This window comes from Macaca mulatta, chromosome 7, assembly GCF_049350105.2.
Source record: "Macaca mulatta isolate MMU2019108-1 chromosome 7, T2T-MMU8v2.0, whole genome shotgun sequence".
NCBI lineage: Eukaryota > Metazoa > Chordata > Mammalia > Primates > Cercopithecidae > Macaca > Macaca mulatta.
In genome coordinates this window covers 135,041,707-135,060,327 of record NC_133412.1, presented here as the reverse complement: position 1 = coordinate 135,060,327, position 18,621 = coordinate 135,041,707, and the positions used below count along the sequence as shown (strand labels likewise).

General features: G+C 40.5%; 1 protein-coding gene across 4 annotated transcripts in view; it reads right to left on the bottom strand.

Annotated features, from left to right (window-relative positions):
- SYT16 (synaptotagmin 16) overlaps positions 1–18,621 on the bottom strand; it is a 197,609-nt gene that overhangs the window by 160,492 nt on the left and 18,496 nt on the right. The window contains exon 1 of one of the 4 annotated variants that reach the window (XM_077941106.1): positions 16,577–16,854. The exons of the other annotated variants lie outside the window; for them this stretch is intronic. The gene's annotated coding sequence lies outside the window, so the exon portion shown is untranslated. Of the gene's footprint in view, positions 1–16,576; positions 16,855–18,621 lie in introns of those variants that run through there. 4 annotated transcript variants of the gene reach the window in all.

Below are 18,621 nucleotides of genomic sequence, written 5' to 3'. Positions count from 1 at the left end.
TAGATATTGGCCCTTTGTCAGATGGATAGATTGCAAAAATTTTCTCCCATTCTGTAGGTTGCCTGTTCACTCTGATGGTTGTTTCTTTTGCTGTGTAGAAGCTCCTTAGTTTAATCCCACTTGTTTATTTTGGCTTTTGTTGCCATTGCTTTTTTGGTGTTTTAGTCTTGAAGTCTTTGGCCATGCCTGCGTCTTGAATGGTATTGCCTAGGTTTTCTTCTAGGGTTTTTATGGTTTTAGGTCTTAATCTTTAATTATTTAATCCATCTAAAGTTAATTTTTGTATAAGATGTAAGGAAGGGATCCAGTTTCAGCTTTCTACATATAGCTAGCCAGTTTTCCCAACACCGTTTATTAAATAGGGAATCCTTTCCCCATTGCTTGTTTTTGTCAGATTTGTCAAAGATCAGACAGTTGTAGATGTGTGGTGTTATTTCTGAGGTCTCTGTTCTGTTCCATTGGTCTATACATCTCTTTTGGTACCAGTACCATGCTGTTTTGGTTACTGTAAACTTGTGGTATAGTTTGAAGTCAGGTAGCGTGAGGCCTCCAGTTTTGTTCGTTTTGCTTAGGATCATCTTGGCTATACATGTTCTTTTTTGGTTCCATGTGAAGTTTAAAGTAGTTTTTTCTAATTCTGTGAAGAAAGCCAATGGCAGCTTGATGGGGATAGCATTGAATCTATAAATTACTTTGGGCAGTATAGCCATTTTCACCATATTGATTCTTCCTATCCATTAGCATGGAATGTTTTTCCATTGTTTTCCATTTGTTTGTGTCCTCTAGGACACAAACTAGGCATTCCATCAATGCCTAGTTTATTGAGGGTTTTTAGCATGAAGGGCTGCTGAATTTTATTGAAGGCCTTTTCTGCATCTCTTGAGATAATCATGGGTTTTTGTCATTGGTTCTGCTTATGTGATGGATTATGTTTATTGATTTGCATATGTTGAACCAGCCTTGCATCCCAGGGATGAAGCTGACTTGATAATGGGTGGATAAGTTTTTTGATGTGCTGCTGGATTTAGTTTGCCAGTATTTTATTGAGTATTTTCACATCAATGTTCATCAGGGATATTGCCCTGAAATTTTCTTTTGTTGTTGTATCTCTGCCAGGTTTTGATATCAGAATGATGCTGGCCTCATAAAATGAGTTAGAGAGGAGTCCCTCTTTTTCTATTGTTCGGAATAGTTTTAGAAGGAATGGTATCAGCTCTTCTTTGTACCTCTGGTAGAATTCAGCTGTGAATTCATCTGGTCCTGGGCTTTTTTTGGTTGGTAGGCTATTAATTACTACCTCAATTTCAGAACTTGTTATTGGTCTATTCAGGGATTTGACTTCTTCCTGGTTTAGTCTTGGGAGGGTGTATGTGTCCAGGAATTTATCCATTTCGTCTAGATTTTCTGGTTTATTTGTGTAGAGGCATTTATAGTATTCTCTGATGGTAGTTTGTGTTTCTGTGGGATCAGTGGTGATATCCCCTTTATCATTTTTTATTGTGTCTATTTTATTCTTCTCTCTTTTTTTCTTTATTAGTCTGGCTAGTGGTCTATTTTGTTAATCTTTTCAAAAAACCAGTTCCTAGATTCATTGATTTTTTGAAGGGTTTTTCGTGTCTCTATCTCCTTCAGTTCTACTCTGATCTTTGTTATGAGAATGTAGTTTTTCAACTGATTTATATTCGATAGAAACCCAAGGAGGGAAAACTATTAGATGCAAATACCCAAGAAAAAAATTTAGGGCCAGAATACCCTAGAACACAAACAAATCAACCTAAAGCTTTACAGAATGAATTTAAACTTTTCAATACATTCTTTCATGTTTTTCTCCTTTCAACCCCCATCTTTAGTCTACGAAAGCACTCACTAAAATATCAATTCACAACCAAAAATAGTCAGTACATATCATTGACAGGATCACAGTCATCTAAATTCCTGCTGAGATTCTGTTTCAGAATCCCACTGTGAGTAGAAAAACAGAAGAAGAAATATATTTCTCAGCTTATCTGACATCTCTCCAAGCTAAACTTTCATTATTTAAACCTAGTGGAGTCTCATTTTGATAACACCACTGGTGTTTTTACTAAAGAGAGCAAAGATTGAATAGAGCCTCTTCTCCAACATGGTAAACTAGCCTGACACCACTCCATCAATAATTTAACTACTTACTGAGCATCCATTCATGACTGGAACTTGATTTCTAACTTCAAGAAGCTTAATAAGTATTCTCAAAGAAGGCTCTATGTGTGGGGAATTTATTCCACAAAAACCAAGACTTGAGAAAGGGACTATAAGGATCAACTATTATAAAATAAAATATGATTTTAAAGGAGGCCGAGTGACTTAGCAAGAATCACTGCAACAACTTGATGTAAAAACATCCCATTATCTACATCTGTAAGCAATGCCGTATCTAAAATCAAAATAAAACCAACATCTGAAACTTGTAAATTATATAATATTCATTGTTGAAGAAAAGCAGTATATTCTGCCAATTTCTGAGCATCTTTCATATTCATAAACACATTTGTTTGATTAACGAGTAATTTTTTTAATATATGGCCAAAGAAGCCTTGCCAGGCAAAGGCAAAAAAACGTCTTCTACCTTTGGATGGATTTCATCTGGCTCCAGATACTTTCCAAAAAGCTTGTTGACTTGTATTTAAGACAAATCATTTCAATTGTTCACAAACTGGAAATTGAGATCCTGCCCCCCACTTCATTGAGAACTTGTAGTGGGAAGGGGCACCTTTGCACCTGTGGTCATAGCAATGGGGTTTGTCCATTTGGGAAAGGGATGGGGACTGTGGAGGAAGCACTAAAAGGAGCTGCAGAGATAAGAAGAAAAGAGAGATTCCTCTTGACTAGATAAGGGGAAAAAATGAGTGGACTTTGATGCCGCAGGCTGGGGCAAGGGAGGATAGAATGAGAGGTATTGAGCAGAAGGCTTTATCTCATGGAGGACAGGATTGTGCTGGAAAAAGGGAAAAGTAGCAAGAATGTCTCACAAAAGTCACTACGGATTGCAAGAAGAGTCTCAGATTTCAGGGAAGAATGAGAGGGCTATGAATGAAGATTTAGAAAAAACAGTTCAAACTGTCACCCTTCACCAAGGCAAAGAATAGCCCAAAGAGTGAGGATACTGTTGTAGACCTTGGATACAGGATACTGTTGATACTGTTGTAGAATTATTACTGACTTATATATAAGCTGATGCCTGGATGGTAGAGCTGTGAATCTGAGGCCTTGGAGTCCTTGGATGATGAAGTATTTAACGAGGCATCACTAAGGGATAGCTAGTGACTAGTAAAGTCCTGGCAGTGGCTGATCCAAGGCAGGCCATAGGCACAGGGAGAGAGGCTGGCGTTTGTGCAATTAACCCTATTGAGGCAGAGAATCTCACCTTCAACACAGATAGGCATGTGTTTGTCTGTAGATCCCAAACTAACATAACAAAAAGAGCACTATGTCTCCCCATTGTAACATGCCCATCTAAACTTTCCCTTAGATTGTAACTCTTGGTTCTAAATAAGTGATCCTTCTGCACAGGAAAGGGGCAGATGTCACGGTCTCCCCCAAGGCTCAGGAAGCCTTTCATTTCAGTGCAGTCTGGAAGGGAAGGCGAAGCCTATCTGTGATTATTCAAGCAGATTTGCCCCCAGGCAAGCAAAACATACAGACCTTGTCAACCATTCTGGTTCTCAGTGTGATCTAGGAGCAGCCGGTCTGAAGAGCATTCCAGGGAAGACTGCCTCACCACCATGTGGGTGACAAAAGGAAAACCTGAGAGGGAGGGAAATGGAGAAGGGGCCAAGCAAGATCTGAATCTCTAGGGAAGCTACTCAGAACAAAGACAAGCAGAATAATAATTATTATACTTTACACTTCCATGGCATTTACTATGTGCCAGGCACTTTATGCTCATGTAAATCTGACGAGGGTCCTAAGACATTGAAATTATCATTATTATCACTTAACAAATGAGAAATATACTGAGGCTTGAAGAATGACTTATCCAAAGTTGCAGAACGCTGTGTCAGAGCCAGAATTTGACCCTGGCAGTCTGGCTCTGCTATCCTGCCTTATCACAGATTTTTGGGGGATTTTGTTTTGTTTTGTTTTTTTGAGGCTAGAATGCAACACACACTGTCAATAGGGGTTCAGTGGCCATGAGGAGAGCCATTTAGTCTCAAATCAAGACAGACGAACAAGAATTTAGAAGCAATAACTTGAGGATCTTTAAGCATCAGCCTGAGCCAGGAGATGGAAACAGGAAAAAAAAACTAGAAATAAAAGGAATGTTACCTCAAAAGCTGAGGTTAAGGAATTCAAAAATACGAGATAACCCCATGAAAAGGACAATAATGAAAACTATGTAGTTGCAACAATGCATCTGTTTATTCTGTATATTCTGTTCATCTTCAGAGATTTCCTCCCATCATTATAAAAATTATCATGCACATAAACAGTTGACTGCAATAAATATGGTAAGAAACTAGCATTGCCAGAGTTTTTTGGAAAAAAACGGAAAAAGGCTGCTAATTCTAAGATTGGGAGTTGAAAAGCCCCCAGATGACATCAGCCTAAATTCTCCTAGAAAAGAATGACAGGAAGCTGGCTCAGGGAACTTTCTCTGTGGAGGTGACCCATTTTGTCACCATAGATAGGACTGAGGTGTACAGCGGGGGCCTGGAATGAGGGGTCGGGGAGGTGGTTGGCCTCTGTCCTTCCGTTGTCCTTCTTCTTCCCCGTTAGACACTGCGATGGACTGAATTGTGTCGCCCATAAAATAAAATTCACAGACTGAAGTCCTAACCCCTAGTACCTCAGAAGGTCACTGTATTTGGAGATAAGGTCTTTAGAGAGAAGCTAAAATGAGGCCTTAAAAGTGGGCCCAGATCCAACATGACTGGCATCCTCATAACAAGAGGAAATCTGGCCACAGGTATGTACCCACGTGAAGGAAAGATCGTACAAAGACAGAAGGAGATGGCCATGTAGAGCCCAAGTAAAGAAGCCTCACAACGGAGCCAACCATGCAGACACCTTGATCTCAGACTTCTGTCCTTCAGGCCTGTGAGAAAATAGATCTCTGCTGTTGAAGCTTTGCAGTTGGTGGCATTTGTGAAAGCAGCCCTGGTGGATTAATACAGTGTCTTTCGTGAACTGTAGGTGTGCGGAGGAGGATTATTTGCTAGCTGTCTCACTGAATAAACATGTGTTTCCCGGCCCTCAAACAGACTGCCGGTTAGTGCTTTGCGGGGTTATGCATCCATCAGGAACAGGAGGAAAAAAGAGTTAAAGGTCCTCCAGACTTCCATGGCAAAGTTCCCGGACACATAACCCGCTGGTTCATGTCCTTTTTTTGTTTTTTTTGTTTTCGTTTTTATTTGAGACCGAGTCTCACTCTGTTGCCCAGACTGAAGTGCAGTGGCACGATCTCAGCTCACTACAACCTCCGCCTACCGGGTTCAAGCAATTCTCCTGCCTCAGCCTCCCAAGTAGCTGGGATTATAGGCATCCACCACCATGCCCAGCTAATTTTTGTATTTTTAGTAGAGACGAGGTTTCACCATACTGGCCAGGCTGGTCTTGGGCTCCTGACCTTAAGAGATCCACCCGCCTTGGCCTTCCAAAGTGCTGGGATTACAGGCGTGAGCCACCATGCCTGGCCTCATGTTCTTTTTATATCCTTTAGGAATTAGCATAAAATCCCTTCAGATTCTGTTTCCAGGCTCCCTCTATCCCCTAAATTCATCCTTCTTAGCATCAAACAAAATTCATCTTCACCTGTTTTTTTACCATGTCAGTCCCCCTTAACTGGTGTTAATGGTTTCTCATTAGTTACAATATAAAGCCCATATTCCTTTGCTTGTCTCTTAAGGATACCCCTTAAATTCTTTTGTTTGTCTCTGAAGGTCAACTCCAGGTTTATCCCACTGTGCCCCCAAAGGAATCCTTCTAGTTCAACAGAATCAACAACCTCAGCGCATTGCCCTGGAGAGAGCATTATTTATTCATTTCTAGGCCTCCTGACCTTTAATCCAAACCCCTCCCCAAGAATGCCTTCCTAGTCAAGTCCCTCCCACCCAGCCACCCCTGAAGGTGAACTGTTCGGCACTCCCACACTACTTACCTGGCAAACATCTTGTATCTGGCAAGCTGGGCAGCTGTTTTCTACTTTGTGAAGCCCTTGAAGGCCCATGTCTAATATTCCTTGTACCCTCCCCACCCATCTTGTACAGTGTCTATCACAGGGTTTTGGGTACAGTATCATTCAATAAACACCAGGGAAGCAGATAAGGAGGAAAAGGTGTGAACACAGAGATTGCAGCAATCCCCACCCTGTTTGAGTATCTCATTTCTTAAAAAGTTCTTTATCCTTAGGTAATTCATTGAACAATTAAACTTATAGTCTAGATATGTGGTCTCATCCCTCTAAGCTTCCTGTCTGAAACACTGTGTGTGTGTGTGTGTGTGTGTGTGTGTGTGTGTGTGTGTGTTGGGGGATAGGGGGTTGGGGCAACAGAAGAGGCCTCAGATGAAAGTTAAAATGGGTATTCCTTAATGGACTGTAAGCTCCTTGAAAGCAGGACACTCATGTGCCATTTTCTCCCTTATACTTATACAAGTGGGTATTCTGTCAATATGTGTGATTGACACATAGACACATGGATCAATTATAAGCCTGACCATAAACATGGGAGTCCCTGGGGTTTCCCACTGCCATAGTAGGGACAAGTTTCCATCCTTCCTCTTTCCTCTAGTTCTCTAACCCAACAAAGCCAAATGCCACATCATATCTGGGAAGCCTGGTGCCTAATACTGACTTCCATTTCTGCCACTGAAACAACGAAAACAATAATCTCTTATTGAAAATTGTCTCGACACTCTCCAGATCTCCATGGAAAGGCAAATGGGGCTTCCTGCCCATCCACAGTGGCTGTGTGTCTGTATGTCAAGAAATTACCCTGACTGGTCCTGAGATCATTAGAAACTTTGTCAGCAAATGCTTCAGTAATTTTAACCAAAAAAGCAGAGGAGCAGTGGAGACTGAGCACAGGTCGGAGTTGGCAACTGATAAATAGTATCTAAAAGCTAAGTAGGTCTTATAGCTCTTATGCACCTTACTTGCTTTTTTTTTTTCAATTTTATATTTTATTAAATATAAATGCTAAATGCTAGTCAATTTTGTAAACACTACTTATTGGATAATCCCTAGTTCTCTCTCATTCACAAATTAGGACTTCCCCTCACAATTGGCAAAGTAAGGAAGTTAGTCTTACCCCAGGGCAAAGGATCGCCTTGTCTTTTCAAGAACTCACTAAACCATTTAACTCTATTAAACAAGGAGAGAAAACATTTCAAACTGCAAGGCACAGATGCCATTACCACTGGCCTTGCTCCAGCAATTACAAATGATAACCAACTTTAAAAATCATGACGGACTACTGCTTCAAAGCAAAATCAGTTTAAGGCAAATGTAAACTTTGAAGCTCTTGGAAATAGAATCACAGAGACATCACGCCCCACTGGGAAATCCCTGCTCCAGCCAGCCCAGCCTCCACGGAGGCAAGTAGCACTGTTCCTGGCACAGTCTTTTTTGTTGGCTTTTGTTGTCTGTAAGACAAGTTCATGCTTATGCTGGACAGCTGATGAAGAGGATTTTTAGCCCTTGTAAATTCACCAATGAGAACAATTTGTTCAGAGTTCACAAAACAAGGATGCACGGGTACCCCTTGTGACATTAGGTATAAATGCTGCCATTTTTAGAAAACCTGAAAACAGGTTGAATTGTTCAAGGAAAGGAACATGCCAGGCCCAGCAGCCTGGGGGTGATGAAAAGTTGCCAAGGATGGTACCTGGGCTTGTGACCCTCTCTCTGGGAGCATCAAAGAGCTAAGGCAATCATGCAAAGGAACATGGCTACAGAGGCAGACACAGAACAGAGGAGGGGACGGACAGGTGGCACAGGGAGCAGAGAGGAAGGCCAGGGGGATGTGGAAAATGAAGAGAGAAAAAGTGATGGAGGAGGTGCAGCAACATCATTGCATTCTAAACTGCAAATTCTCTATGGAATCTCAGGGACAATTATGGCAAGACCTCTTCCCTGTGTCATGCCTAATCAAAATAAGAAATGTATTTCTGTGACGTTACTACTGATGATTAGTGCTCTCGTTAGCCACCTTATGGCACTGGGAATCAGTCACCACCAGTTGATAGAATGATGCTCTGCCCTACCTATCCCCCAGCAGCCAGAACAAATTTAGAATGATCTAGTATCAACTTTTTCATTTCTACTAAACCATAGTTATCAGTACTTTTTTCTTTGCTGGGAAATCATGGCAGAAAACGATGACTCCTCATACATTGCTATGGAAACCCTAAAACTTCCTCTAGAAACCATCAAAAAGAGTCAGCACATAACCCCACTCTGACTTTCAATCACGATTCTCTCCAAGGAAGAAAACCGAAAATCAGATGGATTCATTCCGAGTTCCTTTTTCCAATCAAACAGATGGGATTTAGATAAGCTCTTAAAGCAAATTGTGATTCATATAATAATATGTAAACTTATCTCAAATCTCAGACGTTTTTTCTAAAGAAGATTCCAATAATTAAAGCAGTGCTATACAACTGAAATTCCATTAAAGCAATATAGTTAGACACAAGTTTCTCTGAGCTAAAATATTTACAAAGCCTGGCAGAAGGGTCAGAATACTTGCACCCTTTACTCAATGTATTAAAACACTGATGATTATGAAAAAATGTACTATTAAAACATGTAACAAAAATTTTTCATATGTTCTTATTTAATGATTTCTAAAATACATTCAAAAGAACCTACTATGTGCTTACCATGATGCAAAGCAAGATTAAGAACAAAGTAACCATAATTTCTATCAGAAACATCCTTCTAAGTCTACCGACTTAGAGCCCACATGGGACGGATCCAAGTGAAGGTCCTAAATTCACAGGCCAAACACTTTCCCAACAAAACTCTAGGTTGAAGGGAAACTACCATGTGTCGACCCTGTGCTTGGTCAGTTTCACCACCCCAACAACTAGATCAGTTTTCTTATCCTCACTGGTATAGATGAGCACACACAGGCTTAGAGAATGACCAAGTTGCCCATTGGTTACAAAGCCCCAGTTATGTGAAGAGCCAGGCTAGGCCGGCACCAGTGACCAAGGCTTAGGACTTCTCTGCTATAGGCAGCAGAATGACTCTGGCTAAAAGAATGAAACCAAACTATAATGAAAAGATATGTAAAGACCGCCAGATAGAAAGAAAAGGGAACAAATAAGACACGAAAAGGGCCAGAATAAGGACAGTGTGGGCATCTGCAGAGGAGAAATTAATGGGAGCCACTGTCGGCATGAATCAGCTTCAATCACTGCAGGGCCTTGAGTTCCCCTATTGAAAGGTCATGCTGACCTCTTGACTGGAGGAGCAAGGCCATCTGATTGACAGCCCCACCCAAACTGCCTGCCATGGAAAGTAGTGCCGCTCCCAATTAAAATTAGAGGGGAAGAAGGAATGGGCAAAAACAGATAACAATGGAAGGTGATGGATATATTAATTTGCTTACCTGTGGTAATCATTTTCCTATACATATCAAAATATCATGTTGCACACCTTAAATGTATGCAATAAATAAATTTTGAAAATAAAAAGGAAGAAGGAATAAAAATACTCTTTCGCAAAACTGTTTTGAGTTCACTATAATAAAACTGCCATAATGTGCCCAAGCCACAAAGTTGTAAACTCTGGGAAGTGTATTGCAAGTCCACGTCGTTCTCACTATGGGTTACAAATGATTCAAACAGAGCAGAGTCATCTTCAAATAATGGGATTTTAGATCTGAAAGGAACCTCAGAGGTCAACTAGAACAATTCTATCACTTTGCAGGTAAGGAAACAGGATTTGTCCCAGGTTCCACAAGCTAGTGAGAGGCACAACTAGAATGGAGCTTGCCTCAGTCCAGACCAATCTCTGCCCACTATGCTGCATCCAACACTTTTGGGTCATCCCCATAAAATCTCAGTGCGGTGAAATAACTTAGTCATCTCCTTAGCACTGGCTATAATGCAATTTAATACATCTAAGCGCGTGCTACCCACCAGTGTAGTCCCAAACCACATCATTTCCTCCCAGAGTTCTCTTTGCATAACAGGGCCTCAATTCTGGTATTACATGTCAGTTTAGGATTTACACATTCATAAAGCATTCTACATTTTTTGTCATACAGAGGTTTTCTCAGGCTGAATTACCACTTTAACAACAAAAAAAAGAAACTTTAGACAATTAACATTTAATAGGGGCTTGTTGACTTGCCATGTACTTTTTAAGCCATTTACATATAGGTACAAAAAAAATGTAAGCACAGAATTATTTGAAGAAATAGAAAAATAGAAATAAACTAAATGTCAAAATGAAAGAAGGGTTGAATCAAATGACAGTATATCTATATGATTAAAAAAGCAAACAAAAAAAGTTTATACAACCATGAATGTTATAAGCATAGAAATATCTCATAAGCTGGTTGAATAAAAAATTTATACAGAAAAAGTGTATGCAATAAAATCTCTATTTCCACAAAAACAATAGCAATACATGAATGTATGTGTGTATCTATATATATGGCTATGTATATGTATACATACACATATACACACACTCATATATAAATATATACACAAATATGCATGTATATGTGTGTACATATATGTATATATACACATATACACAATTCATATTAAAATTCTAATTTGGGATATAGGGAACGAGAATACAGGTGATTTTTAAATATTCTCCTTATTTTCTATTCTTCTGGTGTAGACTTTTTTTTATTAAATAGAAAATAACTTATTTTGTAAATGTCCAAACACTTTGCCACCTAGGCAGTACACCACCATGTCTGATAACCTAACCCTCACTATCTACCCTGAGCCAACATACTAACAGGAACAGTTCTGGCCTCTGCACACAGCTAGCCCTTTAGCTGGGAAGGGGCCACATTGTGAGCGCACACTCCCCCAGAGACTAGGGCAAGAGGAGATAAATGGTGAACAGGACAGCTCAACCCTGAACGGGACAGCTTTGTTTTGTTTCTCCTGGCACCTCTTTTGTTTCAGAGTCCATGGGTTGACTAGAACAGCTCTTTACCCTTAGAAAATCACGTAACTGTACTATACAGTCCTAAATTCAGGGATGAGTATAGGGTAGAGGCTGGGAAAACAGGATGAAAGAGTCAGGTTTGATTATTCCAACTTTCACTGATTTTATTTTGTAATTTTAGGGACACTAAGTGAGATCTCTTGATTCAGATTCAGATACCTTCTTTCTATAGCCAGAATCTTTATGAAAGCAGACAATGGGAAAGGAGCTTTGTGTCTGTCCCTTCCCCTCCTCCCGGCTCTCATCTCTGACAGGCAGCATGGTGATTTAACTGTCAGCACTAAGTGGCACATCTTCTAAGGGGCTCCACAGACCACTTCATAAACCGACAAAAGAATATAACAAACAAACAAGTGCCTGAAAGCTTTTGTGTTTCCATGGCAACTAGCCTGGCTTTCCCAAACTCACCCTGTCAAAGATATTCCACCAAAAAAGAGAATGTAGCTAACCACACACCTGATACCTTATTAATGCTTTTGTATATACCTGATCAATGTTTACAAAAACAGCCAGTCAAAGCTAACTATGACCATGTCACAACTATCCTGGACTTGGAAGTCTGGGCAGTAGGTTTTTACTCTTAATTTTGAGTGAGCAGAGATGTCAGGCTGGTCCATTCAACAGGCATTTATGGGACTCACTCCCTGCCATATAAAATGCAGCACCTACATACATGAGGCATGAGTAGTTTAATGTCATGAGTAGATAAGGTCTGAAGCAAAGATGGGGAAGGAGAGACAGAAGATCTATCTGTGTGCCCCATGTCAAGTCTCCTTTCAGACTCTGATATGGTTTGGCTCTGTGTCCCCACCCAAATCTCATCTCTAGTTGTAATCTCCATAATCCCCACGTGTTGAGGGAAGGACCTGGTGGGAGGTGATTGGATCATGGGGGTGGTTCCCCTCATGCTGTTCTCATGATAGTGAGTGAATTCTCACGAGATCTGATGGTTTTATAAGGTTTAACATTTCCTCTTTCACACGCTCTCTCTCACCTGCTGCCATGTGAGATGAGCCTGCTTCCCCTTCCACCATGATTGTAAGTTTCCTGAGGCCTCCCCAGCCATGTGGAACTCTGGGAAACTAAACCTCTTTTCTTTATAAACTACTCAGTCTCAGGCAGTTCTTTATAGCAGTGTGAAAACAGACTAACACAGACTCCTATCAGAAATCAGAAGCCTGTAAACACTGAAGGGGGCCATGGGTCCACCCTTGGTTCCAGCATTTGGTGTAGTCAGAAAGGTGAGGCCAACCCTGAGACTTTTCTGAGTAGCAATGGTGCCAGTCCTCTGGAGGGATGGTAAGAGGGTATCTCAGTTATGAAGGAGCTGGATGTGCTGGTTGGTGGCCAGAGTGCCCAGCGTGTGTTCAACTGGTTAAAGCAGTGTCCACTCCCAAAGTAAAATTACCCTCTGGTCACCTTTGATGTCAAGCTTTCTAGTCTTCCCATTAATTCAAAAGATCCCAGAGCAGGAAGGTCAACTTAAGAAAAGGACACTGTTGGTGGTACTGCAAACTGGCACAATTTTCCTTGAGGGCAGTTTTCTAATACATATCAAATGCTATTAACATTCCAGAGCCTTTGACCCAGCTATTACACTTAAAGAATTTACTCTAAGGAAATGATCCTAGATGTACACATGGATACAGCAAAGATATTAATTGCAGGGCTCTTCACAATAGGGAAAAATTGGAAACAACCTAAAAGTTCAATATGAGACAGGCACTAAGTTTTAGTACAGTCACACAGAGGCATTTCATGCAGCCATTAAAAGGGCTGTAGAAAAACTTTTGTACTACTATACTAAATGAAGACTGGGTTTTAAAACATAAAATATAGATGTAGGCATATGAATAACTAGAAAGTTATACATCAAAATAATAAAAATAATCAACTCTGAGTGGCTTCGTTGTAGACTTTTTTTTTTTTCATTTATCAAGTTGGCTACAATAAAATGCTATCACATAATTTAAAAAACAAAGGAAGCTTTTAAAAAAGGAAAATAAATAAGAGAAAGAATATACGTTGGCTCCATCCTGTTTCTAGAAAAGTATATGAAAATTGACTTTTGATTGACTTTTAATCTGTCTCCTCTAAGAAAGAATCCTGACTTGGACTAATGTGCTGGAAAATGGGTTGTTTTCATTTATTCATTATTTAGTAATTTCCTCCTATTTACAAAGTTGAGGTGCCACATAGACAGTGTGGAGGTAGGGGAGTCACTGAAGGCCTTGGAGGCAAGAAAGTAATATGAGATCTGCATGTGCACTGGAATGCGGCACTCCACAGGTAGGAAGACAAGTATGTTTTCTGTTGCTGCTATAGCAAATTATCACAAACTTAGTAGCTTAAAAGAGCATATATTTATTATCTTACAGTTCTGTAGTTCAGAAGTTCAAAATGGGTCTTGCCAGGCCAAGAGCAAGGTGTGAGCAGGGCTGCATTCTATTCTGGAAGCACTAAAAGAGAATCCATTTCCTTACCTTTTCCTGCCTCTGCAAGTGGCTCAAATTCCTTGGCTCATGGTCCCTTTCTGTGTGTTCAAACCCAGCAGCAACAGCTAGTAGAGTTCTTCTTATATCACATCACTCTGACCTCTTTCTCTGCTTCCCTCTTCCACTTGCATAGACTCTTATAATTATACTGGTCCCACCTGGACAATCCAGATTTAAAGGCCAGTTTATTAGCAACCTTAATTACCCATTGTCATGTAACCTAACATATTCACAGGCCCTGGGGATTATGATGTGAACACCTCGAGGGGATGTGGGGCACTATTTGGCCTACTAGAACCAGTTAAAAATCATTACAACGATCCCGATGAGAGCCAGAAGGATGACAATGGCCAAAGGGAAGGGATGGAGAAGGCAGTTCCATCAGATGTTAAGGTTGAAACTTCTAGGATTTGGTGGTGGTCAGATATGGAAAGTGACTTGCAGCCTAGCTGCCAGGTGACAGCTGTGACCACTCACAGAGACCGAGAACACATGCAAAGGACCAGGTGAGGGAGGGAGATAATGTGATACACATGCAGAACTGGAAGTGCTCATGGGACGTCTGGGTACACATGACTCTGTGAACAGGTGGTCTGGAGGGAGGTCTGACTAGAGAAAAAGAAATAGGAGACAGCGGCATAAAACTTATGGATAAAGTGAGAGATATGAGCAGATCAAGCCGTCTGCTCTAGTATGAATCACATGGAAAGAACAGAAAAGCCTGCCTTTATGAATATAAGCATCTTGTACTCAGCATCCACAGGTTTAGAAGCCCTAGATAAGATGTGAGCACCACACAGGTCAGGAAGGATTATTCTCAAGGTGGATTAAACAAGCTGGCCCCTGCCTTGCTCAATTAAAGCCGTAGAGAAAAGCGCCTTATGTTTCCATAGCTTTAAAGTACTTCTGTAACTCAACCACACCATATAACTGCCTTATATACAAATTGACCTAGTGAACTGTTATTATGCAAAGGCTACACTGTATTTCAGCAGTCTTACCCACTTTTTCAGTTTTTAAAAAAGGCAATCAATTGAGCAACATTTAAAACCATATTTAAGCCATCAAAAGGTTTCAATCACTCTGATAACAAATTTTGAAACTCCTTTGCTATGATATTACCCTTTTAGAAACAAGCACAGAGAAAAATAGGAAAACCAATTTGATCACCCAAACTCAGTTTCTCACAACACATTCTCCAGAGACATCAATGTTCCAGCAACGCAGTAGAAACAAACACCTAAGATATTTCAGACATGCCTTCACTGCAAATTCAGGGATCGAAGGCAAAAGAAAAAAGTTTTATCAGTTTTGGTTTTGCCCAGCTCCTGCTTAAACAAGTATTCTTCCCTGAAACATTTAAAGTCCAGAAAGAGGCAGGTGGGTGGTGCTAGGCATAACCCCCAGGTTAACATCACTTACACATCCCTTTGTGAATCTCTCCTCTTCACCTGACTTGTACGCCTCTACGCCTACAAACAACATAAACACTTTTCTCTGTTCCTGTCCATCTCTCTGTATGAAATTTTATAAACACCTAGAATTGTATTTCATAAAATTCAAACAACTCAAACCTCCAGCGACTCCAACAGAGTTTTTCTAGTCGGCCAAACCTGAGGGGTTAGTGAGCAGGCTTGACCAACAAATATCACAGAAGCTGCCCCACCAGCCGTTACAGAGATGCACTGAGCATAGCTAGATGAACTGACTACATCAAAATAGCCCGAACTGTCTTTACTAGTAATCCCTGGATTGCTCTTCCTTTGGGCCTCAGAATGGAGAGAAAAACTGAACTAAGCCAGTGCTGAAGAGGTGAACTAGCAAAAATGTGTTTAGCATTAGGAATTTTCATAGATATTTAGCACTGTTCTTGCTCCATGGTACAAAGTAAATTTTCCCCTGTACACACAGGTTGTCACTAATGACTATGCACACAAGAAGTGTCAGGTTTGTGCCTACTAAATCACCTTTCTTCCTGCAGGAGATGGTGCTTTGGGACGTGCTTTTATCCATATTTATGTACTTATCCTCATTATCGTGTTCCTGATAACAAGCTGTCTGTTATGCCCTAGCCTCAAAAGGAAGTAATGCTCAATTCTTAACCCAGGTTATTTAAAAAATAACCAGACGCCTCCGGTGTGCTTGTGAACAGAAGAGTGGCCAATATCTACAGACTTAAGCCCCTCTAATAGCAAAGAAGCAAGCTCTGTAAATGAGAACAAAATGTAATTGCCACTGCCTGTTTCTGCCAATCCCAGAAGACTGGGCTTCTCACCTAGGTATAAAAGAATCAGGTAAATGCCAGATCATGTTGCCATGGGATTTCTGGTGACTAGAGATCACTAATCCTCCTACACACCCACTCTGAACTAGGTATTCAGACACACAGAAAGAAAGCTTTACATAGGCTCACTTAGCTCAAAGACATATATGCCAAGGTCAAGACTATGTTAAAAGCTGAAAACAAGCACAAGACAGCAAAATTCCAGTTATATCCTTTTTTCCTGCCAATTGCTCCTCAGCAAACAGATTTCTAGCACCTACTTTCTTTAAGTAAGTGCCCCGATGTCCATGCCCATCTCTTAGGAGGACAACGCAAATCAAATCCATTGCAGCTCCAGTCAATATTCCTTCCCCTCCTTCCCACCTCTAGCCTATGTCTAGCTCCGCCTTTCAACTCCTCCATTTGCTATAACGCTCAGGTGAACTCGTACGATGCAGATCCATAAGTGGTTTGAACTTGCAACAACAGGAGTCTCAAATTAATTTAAGAGAAATCAAATAGGTTAAATATCAAATTTACACCTATTACAGTTCTTATACTATTTTTAAAGTAAACTAGCCCCTTCCCTCAGAACACCAAAGTTAGCCTGAGGATTGTTCAGAACAAACAACTTACCCAGCTCTCTGGAACTTTCAAGACTACAAAGCAAGTTAAACCAGGCATGATATTTCCTTGAGAAAGTTGATTCAATTGAGGCTGCCTAGAATTTCCTGGAAAAGCACCTCCACCTCCCTTCTGACACTAGGTTATTACTTTTTTTTCCTAACTCTAGGTCGTAATGACTTCTTGCTCTCCTTGGAGTTAATAATGCGCACCCCAACTGGGCAAAACTGCAGTTCCCACCTAGCAGGGGTAAAGGAAAGCCAGCTGCTTACTTGAGTGTGAGACTCACCAAAGGAATGTTTGCTATCAAGGAGGTAGAGAAACTGGTCTGACTCACCATGATAGCGATTACAACCTTCTGCCTTAATAATTTAATCATTTTTTTAAAAAATACATAACCACCTGTTCAGTGGCATTATTAGTTCTGTCTTTACAGAAAAAAAAATTATCATCCTGATAAATTTGCTGCAAATTATTATTCATTTGCTATCAAAGTGTAAGTAATTATTCCCTTTAGGGAACAGATGTAATTTGCTGCCCTAACTAAACTCAGACTCTGGCCATAAATATTTTGGTTAATCAAAAAAGCGCTTTCTCTTATTTGTGCCTAAAGCTCCTACAATAAAAAGCCAGTGCAGGATCACAGCTGGGATGCTGATGAAGACAAAATGCCTAGTCTCCTGTGAATATCGTAACCTGGAATAAAAATACATTACTTCCCAAGTGTTCATCACTCATTTTTTCACTGAATAGCTTTATAGAGCCTCAGGCTGAGATGAAGTCATGCTTCCTGGAATTTAAAACCAAGAGGGTCACAGAAGCTAAAAATCACTATGCTTTTGCATAGGTAAAACTGTGAAGCCAGAGGCAATAGCTGGGCTGTCACTCTGTGAAAACTAAAAACGTGAAGGTATGTGGGATGAAGGACCACTGTTGCTGAGTTGTAACAGATTTTTCATTTTTCTGTTTCATACAGGAGGAGTCCTATAATTACAGCTGAGACATTGTTACAGGATTACTAATTAGTCTATTTCACCTAAGTAAAAAAGAAAACCAGTATTTTATTTTTGTACATTTTTTTTTAAAGCATAGAAACTCAGAGTTATAGAAGACCCCACGATAGTAGATTTATCACTGGAGCTAAGGACACCCTCTGAAATTGAAAGCCCTGAACCCTCTCCTGGCAGGGTGGGGGGCAAGGGCGAGGGGACACACACACAAAATTGTGTAAATATATTCATAGAATGTATTCATGCCCCCTTAAAATTCATCTGAAAAGCCCTTTGAGGTCCTCAAAGTCTAGGTTAAAAATTTCCACTTCAGAGGTAATATCTGGCCACTGCCTCAGTCCAATTCTCCCATGAGGCCAATACAGAAAAACAGTATCTCTTTCACATTATAGCTCTTTAAAGAGTCGAAGGTGCTGTCCTTCCAACTGCCCTTGATTAGATATGATTTTTACACTCCTATTCTCCTGGTCATATGAGTCTCTTCCCAAAGCACAGAAGCAGAATGTTCTGGAAAATGAAACAGCATGCCTCAAAGTGAGTTTCCCCATCATTCATCCCCCATACAGAGACTGAACTCTCACCACTAAGGGTGTTGCAGAGAAGATGCAAGAATCCACACTAAATTATATTCAAATGTCTGTTTGTCTATGTCCTTCATAGGGGTGGCAATAAAAACTAAACACTGTGTTTCCCATGAGTTTCAACCAGGCAGAGCACATACTCTAACTTCGACTCTCTGCATTAATTTGGGCTGAGTAAACCTTATTTTTAGCCCCAAGACAGCAAATTCCTTCTAGCATCTAATGTCTAGATTTTTTAGAAGTCCCAACTTGATTCCTATTGAGTTCTCAGCCTATGAAACCCCAGTATCTCCTACACATGTGCTGCTAAGTCAGAGCACTCACCATTCCTGGTGACCATTGATTCATTTAGACCATATATTGTTATTGGCAGCATGCCATGTACCAAGCATAATCCAGACCTACAGCCAGGATTAAGGCAGAAGTCCCTGCCTTCACAGAGTTTACACAGTGGTCTTACACAATC